Source organism: Rhinatrema bivittatum, chromosome 3 (genome assembly GCF_901001135.1).
Source record: "Rhinatrema bivittatum chromosome 3, aRhiBiv1.1, whole genome shotgun sequence".
Taxonomy (NCBI): domain Eukaryota; kingdom Metazoa; phylum Chordata; class Amphibia; order Gymnophiona; family Rhinatrematidae; genus Rhinatrema; species Rhinatrema bivittatum.
In genome coordinates, this window is record NC_042617.1 from 77,105,615 (window position 1) to 77,119,866 (window position 14,252).

Consider the following 14,252-nt stretch of genomic DNA (forward strand, 5'->3'; position numbering starts at 1 on the left):
CACTTCCCCGGGACAGCAGCTAATGGTGCTGTCCCAGCGCATCCCCTGCCCCGCCCCTCACCACCCAGACCACTCCACCAGCCCACCCTTTTTGCAGGGCCTGGCACTTCTGCTCATAACAGGGGTTATGCACGTGGCCAGGCCCATTGCAAAATGCGCAGCACGCGCAAGGCCCAGCCATGCGAGTAACCCCCGGTTTTTATGTGCACAGCCCTTTTAAAATCAGGCCTTAAGGGTAGTAAGTGCTGCAACAGCTAGTTACACCCATGTTTATTTGTTCCCCCAACCATAAAAATCGGGGCCTTCGTTGATTGCTGTCTGAATCTACTTCCCCTTTTCTCATTGCTGTAGAAGTAGAGAGCAATGATGGAGTTGCATTAACAGTATCAAGGCTTATTTGTTAAGGGTAGCAACTGCCACACCAGCAAGTGACCCGCAGTTACCCCCATGCATGCTTTTCTATATTTCCAACCTCTAGCCTTTACTGATCCACAGTGTTTATCCCATGCCCCTTTGAATTCCTTCACTGTTTTCATCTTCACCACTATTGCGCTGGTGGTGGACCCTTGGCCTGGTGCAGAATTGGTAAGGCCCTCTGGTCAGACCCAGAGAGTGCCTGCCATCAGGAGGCAGAGCACAGGAGGAGACAGAGGCTAGCTGGAGCTTTGCCAATAGCAACCCAGGGTTTCGGCAGGTTGAGTCCTTGGGTACCCGGGCCGCCTGGTCTTAGGTGGGCCTTGCAGGGTCTCCTAGAGAGGAAGTGCAGGGGAGTGCCCACCATGAACAAGGATGCATGATCAATGTCCAAGCAAGAATGTCCAGAGGTCGCAGGAGGCCAGAATAGAGTGTCTGAGGGGATAGCGAGGATCAAGGCCAGAGTATAAGTCCAGAATGGTCAGCAGAAGCAGGGGTCAGTACCTGTAGTCAGTCCGGGCGTAGTTAGGTCAGGCAAAGGTCAAGTTCCAGGCAGCGGTCAGACATGGTCACTGGACAGGCAGAGGTCGGTTCCAGGCAACAGTCAGACGTGGTCAAGAGCAAGCAAAAGTCAGTATCGTGAGATCAGTCTGAAGGGTACTACCAGGAGAGACGAAGGAACAGGAGACACTGGAACAAACGCTGGAACAAGAGACGCTGGAACAGGCAAACGTACACTAGAGTGTATGACCCAATTGCCAAGGCAATGAGCTAGGGGCTGAGCCTTGCTTTAAATACAGGGCTCAAGTGACATCAGAACGGGCGCCGCCCTTGAGTTTCCCGCGCTTGGCCCTTTAACGTTGAGAGAGCTCCGTGCATGCACTAGGGGGCGAGGAGGACGCTGAGCCCCGGTGCGAGGAGCACTGCAAGGTGGAAGGCCCTGATGGGCCTGGGGACGCTCATGGAAGCCGCGGACAAGCAGCGCTGGGATTGAGAGAGGAGCTGGTAGATGGACGTGCCAGGTGAGCAGGTCCGGTCGTGGCACCAACGCGGCCGGGAAGCACAACAACCACCTCTTCCAGAAGAGCATTCCAGCCATTCTCCACCCTCTCCATGAAGAAATATTTCCTGACATTGGTTCTGAATCGTCCTCCCTGAGTTTCATTTCATGAACCCCTAGTTCTATTGATTTCTTTCCAATGGAAAAGGTTTAACAATTGTGCATCATTAAAACCTTTCAGATATCTGAAGGTCTGTATCATATCTCCCCTGCACCTCTTTTCTTCCAGGGTGTACATATTCAGATCTTCTCATAAGTCTTCCAATGCTAACCTCTCACTCTTTTTTGTACTGCTTCTATCCTGACTTTATCCTTTTTGAGATACAGGCACCAATATTGAATGCAGTACTCCAGGTAAAGCCTCACTAAGGACCTGTAAAAGGGCATTATAACTCTTTTTTCTTACTGGTATTCCTCTCTCTATGCAGCTCAGCATTCCTCTGGCTTAAGCTATTGTCTTGTCACATTGCTTCGTTATCTTCAGATCATCAGACACTATCACACCAAGGTCCCTCTCCTACTCAGTGGGCTTTAGTCTTTCACAGCCCATCACATAAAGCTCTTTTGGATTGTTGCACCCCAGGATGCATGACTCTGCACTTCTTGGCATTGAATCCCAGCTGCCAAATCTTCGACCACTCTTCATGTTTTCTTAAATCACTTTTCATTTTTTCTACACCTTCATGCATGTCCAATCTGTTGCATATCTTAGTATCATCCACAAATAGACAAACTTAACTTTCTATCCCTTCCACCATGACTCTTACAATGATATTGAACAGAATCGGTCCCAAAACCGATTCTTGTGGCACTCCATTTAACACTGTTCTTTCTTCAGAGTAAGTTCCATTTACCATCAAAAGCTGTCTCCTGTCAGGCAATCAGTTTGGAATCCATACTACTACCTTGGCACCCACTCTCATGCTTCTAATTTTGTTCACGAGCTTTCTATGTGGGACCGTATCAAAAGCTTTACTAAAATTCAAGTAAATCATCAAGCGTTCTTCCCTGATCCAATTCTCTAGTCACCCAATCAAAAAAATCAACCAGATTTGTCTGACACGACCTTTCCCTGGTGAATCCATCCTGCCTCGGGTCGAGCAACCCACCAGATTGTAAATAGTTCACTATTCTTTCCTTCAACAGAGTCTCCATTAATTTTCCCACCACAGAGGTGAGGCTAACCGGCCTGTAGTATCCAGCCTCCTCTCTGCTCCCACTCTTGTAAAGCAGGACCACCACTGCTCTTCTCCAACACCTCCCGTTTCCAGGGATCTATTGAACAGGTCCTTCAGCGGACCCGGCAGCACATCTCTGACCTCCCTCAATATCCTGGGATGTATCTCATCCGGTCCCATGGCCTTGTCCACTTTCAGTTTTTCTAGCTCTTCCCATACATTCTCTTCTGTAAATGGAGTTTCGTCTACTCCACCCTCTTCCACAGTCTTGTTAACTAGCTTTGGTTCTTTTCCAGGATCTTCTTTACTGAACAATGAACTGAAGTATTTGTTTAATGTTTCGACCATTTCTTTGTCTCTCTACACACATTGATCTTTGTCAGCTTTCAATTTCATTATACCACGTCAGATCTTTCTCCTTTCTCTGATGTATCTGAAAAATGTTTTATCACCTCGCTTTACCTCTTTGGCAATCCTTTCTTCCACTGGACTTTTTGCTTTCTTGATTTCTTTCTTTGTCTCCCTCAGTTTCACCTGATATTCTTCCCTATGTTCCTCTTTTTTTTGATCCTTTATATTTATTGAAAGCTGTTCTTTTTGCTTTTATTTTTTTACCCACCTCCTTTGAGAACCAGATTGGTTTCTTATTTTTCTTACTTTTGGTTACTTTTCTAACATATAGATTTGTTGCCTTTGTAATTGCTCATTTTAGTTTGGCCCACTGTTGTCCACCTTTCTCATTTTCTCCTAGTCTTCTAGTTCTACCTCCAGGTAATTCCCCATTTTGACAAAAGTCTGTATTTTTGAAATTTAAAACTCAGGCCTTCTTGTGTCTTCTCTGTATCCTATTTGCGATATCGAACCATACCGTTTGATGATCACTGGTGCTGAAGTGGGCACCCAACCGGACATTAGAGACATTATCTCCGTTAGTGAGCACTAGGTCAGGTATAATTCCCGCCCCTGTGGGTTCCATTACCATTTGTTTGAATAGAGCCCCTTGCAGAGTATCCACTATCTCTCTACTTCTGGTGGATTCCACAGAAGTGATTCTCCAGTCTATGTCCGGCAAATTAAAATCTCCAACAATCAAGACTTCCCCTTCTTTCCCACCTTTTGGATGTCTTTGACCAGATCTCTGTCTAGTTCTTCTGTTTGAGTCAGAGGCCTGTAAACCACTCCAGTAAAAATGGATGCACAATCATCTTTTGTTAGGACGGCCCATAATGCTTCTTCTTTACCCCACATTCCTTGCAGTTCAGTTGCTTGGATATCGTTTTTGAAATAAAGAGCTACTCTTCCCCCTTTTCTGTCCTCTCTGTCCTTCCTTAACAAGTCATAGCCCAGTATGGCCATAGCCCAGTATGGCCATATCCCAATCATGAGAATCCATGAACCATGTGTCTGTATCAGCAACAATCCCGTTAAAATCCCAGACCTTCAGGCCCTATTTCCTAAACTACGAGCATTTGTAGTCATAGCTTTCCAATTTTTCTTCCTTGATTTGTTGCACTTCCTAGACACCTTTTCTGCTTTTTTGAGCTGATTGATTTTATTTCCTCCTCCCATTTCATTCACTTCACTCGGGTAAATAGTCCTCCGATTTATTCCTTCATGAAAATCCACATGCATAACTGAGTTTTGAAGAGGGATTGGTCCCTTCACTAACAGCTTGACTCATCTAATGTTATCTTGGGAGTGTGATCAGCCCCTACTTGGCCGACCTGATTTTTATTTTAGTTATCCAGCTAATTCTGAAAGGAAAAATTGCTGTTCTAGGTTAGCAAGATAAATTTATCCAGCTAGCACTGAATATTAGGGGTGGGCAAGCCACACATTTTCAAGTTAGTTCATTTTGTTTCATCGGGGAGTGATTTTCAGCAAATTTTGTCATAGTTTATTCTTTTCAGAACATAGCTGCACTATTTCCAAAAAGTGCATGCTATATCCCAAATTAAATAACCTGAAGATTAAGATGATTTTACCACTACCAGGGATTTGTTTCATTAAAAAAAAACAAAAAAACCCCCAAAAAACAAGCCAATAAAAGGCTTTTTCAGTTCAGATTCCTTATTCATTTTAAATGACTACATATCCCTATCCCTACTGAATATTGGTACTAGCCAGATAAAGTTTAACCAGGTCCTGAGAACACCTCCACCACTGCTTCTTTTTATCCTGTTACATTTTATGTGGGTAATGAGCTATCTAGGCAAAATTTGACCAGGAAGTGGGAAATATTTTCAAACAATTTTTTTTTTTTACCTGGTAACTCCAAAAGTTATCAGAAAAAGCCTTTGAATATTGATATCGTATTAACCCATTCCACTAATAAAGAATCATTAAAAGGTTACTTATTGCTATTTTAAATCTCTCAATGGTTAACAAGTTTGTCATTTAATTGAATGCATTTACATAAATACAAAAGCGGTACACATTGGATAACATTTTGAAGGAAAATATACTCATACTCTATACCAGAAATGTTAGCAGCTGATTGTCTAGAAGAAAAAGCCTAAAGATCCATAAAGGTCAATTTTCAACAGCACGCAAGTTGCTATTGCTCCGTTGGAGCGGTAAGCAACAAAATAAAAAAAATCGAAAGGTAAGAGAAAGGGAGGGGAGGAGAGGGAAAGGGTAGGGAAGGTGAGGTACGGGCGTAGGGAACTGGGGAAGGCCGGGATGCATTGCCACATGAGAATTGCGTAACTCCTCCCCCCTTGTGCGCGTGGATTACAAAATCTGCCACGCATGTGCATGCACCACTTGTATTTTATATCATGTGTGCAGCCACGTGCGAGTGTTATAAAATACATGGACGCGCGTGTGCTTCATTTAAAATCTACCCCTTAGAATTTGGCATTGTCTCTTCCTGCTGGGTTGTCTGGATACTTTTTGGGGATTTGGCAACATACTTTTTTTAATATTATATTATAATGTCCCACCTGTGAATAAAAAATAAACATCATTACTTAAAAAATACTTATATTGTAGAAAACTTCCAACTTCATAACTGAGCGAGTTTTTCTAAGCTGAACAAGATAAATTTATCTTGCTTAAAATCCTCAGATTTCTCAGATTCCAAAAGAATCCAAAAGATTCCAAAAACTCCTCAGACTCCTCAGAGTCCAAAACTTAATCCAAATGGTGTAGATCTGGGGTTTCAAAGGAGAGAAATGCTTATGCAACAGCTGACACCAGTGTTTCGGCACAATGGCGCCTGCATCAGTCATGAGAGGCATTTGACTGTCTTTTTGAAAAAGAAGGTGTTTTGAAGCTCCACTAGAGCCTCTCCCGACTGATGCAGGTGCTATTGTGCCGAAACACTGGTGTTGGGTGTTGTGTAAGCTTTGCGCTGCACCATTTGGATTAAGTCATTGAGAGATTTGGAATCTGAGGAGTTTAAGCAGGACATTGTTCAGCTAAGAAGAATTTTCTCACTTAGGCCTGGATTTTCTAAAGGCGCACGGCTTTCTGAAACCCACGGTAATGGGGGGCAGGGGGGCGAAGCAGGGGGCGGGCCTGCGAAAGCTGGCAGCGATTGCACCACCGTGGTGTTATCGCTGCTGGCTTTCGCACCCAATAGCGCCACCGTGAAAGGTGGCGCTATTGGGCGCTCTACTGGCGGTGATAACGGGCCTTACCTTATCGCCGCCAGCAAAATTACTGCCGCGTCCGCCCCGACACCGCCTTCTACTCCTCCTCTTCCAGTGCCGACTCTGCCCCGACTCCGCCCCTATCTAGCTATCGCACGCGAAAAGTCCCTTTTCACATGCGATAGGGATAGAAAATGACCCCCTTAGGAAGCTGGATGTTTTCTACAAGATATTCTTTGATATTCACAAAAGGGACATTAAAATAAATAACATAGGTGGATGATTATAAAAACTGGATGCTTAGTTACCATTATTTGGTGGCCTATATTTTTATATGACACCTAAAAAATATTTCTACAAATGACTGAGATCACCAACTTTGTTCTGAGTTTTTGTGGGTTTTACATTTACCAGCCTTCCTGAATAGCTATTCATTCTTCAACTTACTTTCTGGCCTCAAATTAGAAGAATTCAGCCCATGGGCTTTTCTGAAAGAGAAGAGGAAATCTGTGGGGCCAGTCCACTTGGGGTTGGAAGAATACAGACAAGAAGCCTAACTTTTAAATCTATCTGTGGTACAGCATTTGCACTCATAATGGACCCACGGAGATTTAGTATTTTATAAACTGTGCAGTGGGAACTGCACAAGTTAAAAAATGCCATATATTTCTGCTCCAAAAGTACACACACATTTCAGTTCAAGTGAATATTTCCAATGAAGAAAACAAATGCTTTCCCTACCCATTTTATAAACATACACGTGTTTAATTTGGGTGCGTAAAAAAATATAATATAAAGAACCCAAAATTGGTGGCACACAAACAATGAAAATAACAAATAGAACCACTGCTATTTAGAGTGAAATAGATACTTTCATAGAATGCAGAGAAAATTAGATGTAAAAAAAATATAACATGCATATGTAATAGCTGCAGTTTATCACTATCAAGTTGCTGTTATACAGACCATATAGTCATAGGATTGTTGGTAAATAAACGATAACACTTATAGTGACCAATCGACTGATCCACAATCTCAAGACGCATACAAATGCAGTGGAACAAAAATAGATAATAATCATGACTTATATATGACCATCATACTAGGCTTCATCATATAGTGAAAACTTTAAGACTTGGCCTTAGTTATAATCATCGGTCATGTGTTAATTTTTTAAGTCTTTTTCATATGTGAAAGTCAATAACACTGGGCAACAAATTTTCACAAAAGTCATTACAGAAATGAAATTAGTCAATTCTTATACATTTCCATGTGCTAAACAAGAATGTGACTGTGAAAATGCAAAATTGGCTCTAGTTTTTTTGTAATATGCAATAATATAATTACATCTTGAATTGTATGCCAATAGTAGGAGACCTATGCTTAATACCGTTTGAAAAATGAAGTCATAGACTACGTCTTAGATTTCTTTGCTTGTCTCTTGTACACCTGTTTGGGAGCATCTCTGCGGAGTGTCCAGCAGTAGTCAGCCAGCATGAATATTTCAAATGCTCACCCTTTCTGACTGGGCTTCATATAGTACACTGCTGATGTCAGCTTACTCAGCAGCAGCATGGCAGTAGAACTGCATTGCATCAGAAAATGATGTAATAAACTCTGGATGATGTGTGCATGATGGTATTATGCAATATGATGCAATATTACATCATTCTAGGCTTATTTACAGTCCTACTGGATAAATTTACATGACTAAACATAGAAAGTGAACTATATTAAATATCTTCAAAACAAGAGCCAATAAAAACTTTTCATGGTCATATTTGTGTTCAGCACATCAAGATACTACAGAGTAGGACCTTTTTAGGTCAGTAACCCTTTCATTGTTGCCCACAGTGTATTCAAAATTGTTTCCAACTAAATTTTTTATAATTCATGTGTTATAACAATTTAAAGTGCACTTATCTTCAAGCCCAAAATCACCAGGAATCAATCAATATGGTGTGGTTCCATAGCCTTGCCAACGCCCGACACGGGACCGTGTTTTGGACTCTCGTCCTTTTTCTAGGGCTCAGTAACAGCCTTTACTATTGGTGCTAATTCTCCATGATGGCTGTTCAGCCATAGTTTATACATAAAGGCAAGTGTTTTATAGAATATGTGCATATACCATTTTGAAAATATTTGCATGTGTACTTGAAATCACCAGTTTGACAATACCACCCAATCCTTCTTCAGTTCAGCTAGACCCTCTAGCATGTCTTCATGAGCCCCAACCAGTTCACCAGATCTCCCACTCCAAAACTGCAAACAACAGCAAGTCTTATTTCACTTCTGTGAGTCAATTAACAGGTGTAAAAATGTACAAATAAGTTTGGTATTGCATATTCATATATACGTTATAAAATAGCAACTACCATGTGTACTTCTGACCCTCCTCCCACCCTGGATTTTCCCTAGCCTACCCATTTTTCCCCATTAAAATGTACATATATACTCTTGACATTTATAAAATAGTATATATAAGAGTATATGCTACTTACAGGTGCATATGCTATTTTTATGCAATATATTCAGCAGCATAGCTATGTTGAATATCCACATACAAAACGCTACTTAGCCGGATAATCTTACTCAACTAAGTTAGACCTGCTGTATGGCAGGTCTAACGTATCTGGTTAACTTAATCAGATAAGTTCAAATGTCATCAGTTATCTGGTTAAGTGGTGCTGCTCCATTATAGCCATTGCCAGCCCCTGATTTATCCGGCTATCTACTTAAGAAAAGTAACTTATCTGGCTAAGTAGCAACAGCTGAACATAGCTAGATATTCAACGGCCGCCACTTAGCCAGATAAGTCACTACTTATCTTGCTATGTCTCTTTGAATTTTGGGTTCTATGTGGTTTGAATGCTTAGCATTTTCATCTGTGAAGTTAACCACCTCTCAAGTTCAAATCACATCTCCATTATTCTCACTTGGTGACTGAAAGCAAGTCACTTATCCTACTTTACTTCTATATTGTCTCTAGATGTTCCTTAAAAGTTCTTTATCTAGTTTGTATACTCTTTGGGGTAGGCACATGGTCAAACTATGTCAATAGACTGAGCTATATATGACAAGGTTTGTTTATAATTATTACTGATAATTCTTTTTCACATGATAATTTTCTAAGTCGATAATTCTTTTTGACATGATTCAGTCGCAGGGTTGCCTAATGGATGTTAAGGATGAATCTCTTGTAGAGCCTGCAAGCAAGATGATTTTTACAAAAGATAGTTTTCAAAGAAATGTTTTAAAAAGACAACAGCAGACTTATCTTATCGGATACTGCCTGAAAATTGGATTTCATAAACATTTTATTTTTTAAAAAAATATATAATTAAATTTGTTAAAAGAACACTGCATTAGCTGTCTCATGTCCCTATGCAAGATTGCATGATATTACTTGAGTGAATTTGCTACAAACCTAAAATAAATAATGAATTTAGTTAACATTTCACTCAGATTCTGACAGGATAAACAGAATACAATGATATATTTTTAGAAAATTAGAAAATGCTAGATATTATATTTGCAAATCAGATTCATTGAAAACAAATAGGATCAAACAAGAACCCAATGGGGCGAGGCCAAGATGACATTGACCCTGGAGTGCTTGCATCTCTGAGCTCTATACTTGCATGAAAAACGTGCTCTGCCTGGTAGCTCCCTCTCTTGGAAAATGGTTACGTATAAAGAGGAAATGGAGAGACCACTCCCACTCACCCTTTGGTTTCCTAGTTCCAGCAGGATGAATTATTACATTCTGCAAGCTGCTACCACATTGGTTGACTCCTCGATCAGTGCTTCACTCAGTTTTAGAGTGCGAGTACCTTCTCTTCTGCCTGTTGGTGTGCAAGTTATCAATTCTGTTTTCACATCAGCTTCACTAGAAGAATCTGTTATGCTCAGGCTTGTGGACCCTTGGCTGACGAGAGGATGGTATACCTTTCGGAGGGTCCGTAGGCTCTCTCATCGGGTGGCGAGGCAGAACAGGAGGCAGGACCAGCTGCGTCTTGGCACTGGAGGCTGAGGCGAACACGGAGGCGATGAAGAGACGAGATGAGGTGCTATGTCTTCACCACTGGTGGTCTGCGGTCCCCCCGGGAGGAGCCCGTAGGGACCCGACCGCTGGGACTTAGGTGGACCTAGGGAGGTCAGGGTAACGGTGTAAGGGCCAACTGGAGCTTCGCCCTGGAAGCCCGCAGTCCCCCCAGGAGGAGCCCGTAGAGACCCGGGCCGCTGGGACTTAGGCGGGCCCTTGGAGACGGTAGTTTTGAAGAAGTCCTAGGTCGAGTGCCAGAGGGATGTCGCTCACCAGTCTGAAGTTGTATGCCAGAGAATCACCACTTGCCAATCCGAAGTCAGGAACCAGAGAATCACCATAAGCCAATCCGAAGTCAGGAACCAGGAAGATGAAGCAGGAACCAGAAGCCAAGCTCGAGGAACTCACCGAAGCAAGCAGACTGGACAAAGCTCACAGGAGACGTTGCCAAGTCAGGGAATGGTCAGAGGAAGTCTCCCTTTATACTTCCTCTGACTCTGGAGATAGGACTCAGCTGCATCCACTTAAAGGGACGATGTCCATTTAAGTCAAATGAAGAGGCGCGGCGTCGCGTCTAAGGATGGCGGCGGCCATCTTGGATCTGGGCCACGGAGGAGAGCAGTGGCGACCGCGAGGGAGGAGCAGGAGCTGCTCCAATCCCAGTGGTCAGCCCGGGGACCCGCGCTGCCGCGCGGAGGTGCCAGGCCCAGCACAGGGCGGTCGGCCCCGCCGTGGTGGGAAGACGAGGTAGGGGACCACGCCCGTGGACGGCCACGGGTGCAGAACACAACAGTACCCCCCTCTTTAGGGCACCTCACCGGAGGCCTGGGTTTGTCTGGATGATCTTGATGAAATTGCTCGAGCAATCCGCGGTCCAGAATGTTGACCAGGGGTTCCCAGGTGTTTTCCTCGGGGCCGAACCACTCCCACGCAAGGAGATACTCCCACTTCTTCCCATGCTTCCTTATGTCCAAGACCTCGCGGACTTGAAAGGTGAGGTCATCCTCGGAGGCAATAGGTTGGGGAGTCGGAGGCGCGCTGGAGGGCCAAGACAACACCAGTGGCTTCAAAAGTGATACGTGGAACGTGTTGTGTATTTTAAGAGAAGGCGGCCGACGAAGCTGGTATGAGACTGCTCCAACCTGGCGAATGATAGAGAACAGTCCAATAAAACGCGGGGCAAGTCGCGTTGATGGCAGCTTCAAACGGATGAACTGGGTACTCAGCCATACCTTCTGACCTGGCTTGAACGGGGGGTAAGGCCTTCCCCGCCGATCTGCATATTTCTTGGAGGTTTGGCTGGTTTGGACCAATGCACGTCACGTGGTGACTCACGAGCGGTGTAGCTCATCTGCCGACAGTTGAGCTACCGGGGATGTAACCTGAATGGGAACTGGCAGTGGTGGGCGTGGCTGCTTTCCATATACAACCTGAAAGGGCAAAGAGCCGGTCACAGATGAAAGGTGCGAGTTGAGCGCGAACTCTGCCCAGGGTAGCAGGCTGGACCAATCATCTTGTTTATCATTGACGTAGAGTCGAAGGAATTGTTTTAACGTCTGGTTTGTCCGCTCCGCCAGACCATTAGACTGAGGGTGGTATACCGAGGTATAATCCAAGGTGACGTCGAACTTTTGGCACAGGGCCCTCCAAAAGCGGGCGGTGAACTGAGGTCCCCTATCGGACAGGATACTTTTAGGCAGACGATGCAAGCGAAAGATATGCTGCACGAAGAGTTGAGCCAGCTGAGGGGCAGTCGGCAGCCCTGGAAGGGCTACACTACCACCCATATGAGTGTATTGCCTCTGGACAATGGTAGGTCGACCACGAAGTCGGTGGCCACATGAGTCCATGGCTTCGCGGGCGCTGGTAGTGGCTGGAGTAGACCTGGGGTCGCGCCATGGATCTTCTTGTGCCGAGCACATACCTGGCAGGACTCCACGTAGGCTCGAACATCCCGGTTGAGTTTAGGCCACCAATAGTATTGGCGCAGGTTTTGTAAAATCCGGGTTTGTCCAGGGTGGCCCGAGCAACGGGAGTCATGGGCCCAAGCGAGGACGTGTTTGCGCAGGTGCTGAGGGACCAAGGTCTTCCCTGGAGGGATGGTCGTGGTGGCAGACAGGAGGACCCGAGACGGTTCAGTGATGAAGCGCGGTTCCTCCGTACCTTCTGTAGATTCGAAGATGCGTGATAGGGCATCGGCCTTGACATTCTTCCCAGCGGGTCTATAGCGGAGGACGAAGTTGAACCTTGTGAAGAATAGAGCCCAACGAGCCTGTTGTGGATTAAGTCGTTGAGCCCGCTGCAGGTACTCTAAGTTTTTGTGATCCATATAGACCGTAAATTGGTGCTGTGCCCCCTCTAGCCACGGCCGCCGTTCTTCCAAGGCTACCTTTATCGCCAAGAGTTCCTTATCTCCTATGGTGTAGTTCTGTTCGGCCGGGGAGAATTGGTGGAAGGCACATGGGCGTAGTTTGTGCCTTTCAGAGGTCTGGCTCAGAACGGCGCCAATGCCTTCTGAATATGTGTCCACCTCGATGACAAATGGCCGCTGCGGATCCGGATGTCGAAGGCATGGCTGTAACAAGAATGCCTCCTTGAGGCGACGAAAGGCGGCTTCTGCCGCAGGAGGCCATTTTTTGGGCTCCGCGCCTTTCCGGGTCAGGGCCGTCATCGGGGCAATGTTGGTTGCATAATGCGGGATAAAAGATCGGTAATAGTTAGCGAACCCCAGAAACCTCTGGAGTGCCTTGAGTCCTGACGGCTGCGGCCATTCCCGAATGGCCTTCAGTTTCTGTGGGTCCATGCGAAATCCTTCTTTGGATACTTTATATCCCAGAAAGGGAAGGGATTCCTGTTCGAAAAGGAACTTTTCCAGCTTCACGTACAGTTTGTGTTCTCTAAGACGCTGGCAGTGAGCGGACAAGGTATCTGAAAATATCAGTATGTCATCCAGGTATATGACCACACATCGGTACAAGGGGTCACGTAGTATTTCATTCATAGTGTTCTGAAACACTGCGGGGGCATTGCAGAGCCCGAACGGCATTACCAAATACTCATAGTGGCCGTCTCGGGTATTGAAGCCCGTCTTCCACTCATCGCCCTCTTTAATGCGGATCAAGTTGTAAGCTCCGTGGAGGTCAAGCTTGGAGAAGATCTGTGCTCCTTGCAAGCGGTCGAAGAGTTCCGAGATGAGGGGTAGCGGATATCGGTCCTTGATCGTTATAGCATTCAGGCCCCTATAATCAATGCACGGACGCAGACTCCCGTCCTTCTTGGTGACGAAGAAGAACCCTGCTCCTGCGGGGGACTGGGATTTCTGGATAAATCCTCTCTTCAGATTTTCCTCAATATATTCCCTCATGGCCTGCGTCTCGGCCAGAGAAAGGGCATAGGTGCGTCCTCGAGGGGGCTCTGTCCCTGGGAGAAGATTGATGGCGCAGTCGAAGGATCGATGCGGTGGCAGTATTTCGGCCTTTTGTTTAGAGAAAACGTCCGTGTATGCAGCAGAAGGAGTGGGTAGACCTGGGAGACTGGTGGAGGCTATGGAACAGGATGCTGGCACCACGGAGTGGAGACAATTGCCGTGGCAATTCGGTCCCCAACGAGCCAGCTGCAGTGTCTTCCAATCAAACTGGGGCTCATGATCCTGGAGCCACGGAAGTCCTAGGACAATCGGATGGATGGAATATTCCAGGACGTAAAACTAGATTTGTTCCTGGTGCAGGGCCCCAGCTCTGAGCTGGATGGGAATCGTAGTGTGTGTCACTTGTTCTGGGAGGGGCTTCCCCTGGATAGAAGAGATGACCATGGGAACAGGAAGGCGGACTTGTGGGATCTTTAGGTGTTCCACCAGGCATTTCATTATAAAATTGCCGCCGGCGCTGGAGTCCACTAGAGCTAAAGTGTGGAAGTCTCCTTCTATCGTGGTTAGTGACACTGGCAATGTTAGTGGAGGT

At 45.3% G+C, this 14,252-nt stretch overlaps 1 protein-coding gene across 6 annotated transcripts in view; it reads right to left on the reverse strand.

Moving 5' to 3' along the window:
- Positions 1–14,252, reverse strand: part of LOC115086924 (lutropin-choriogonadotropic hormone receptor-like) — a 316,916-nt gene that overhangs the window by 266,005 nt on the left and 36,659 nt on the right. The window lies entirely within an intron of this gene.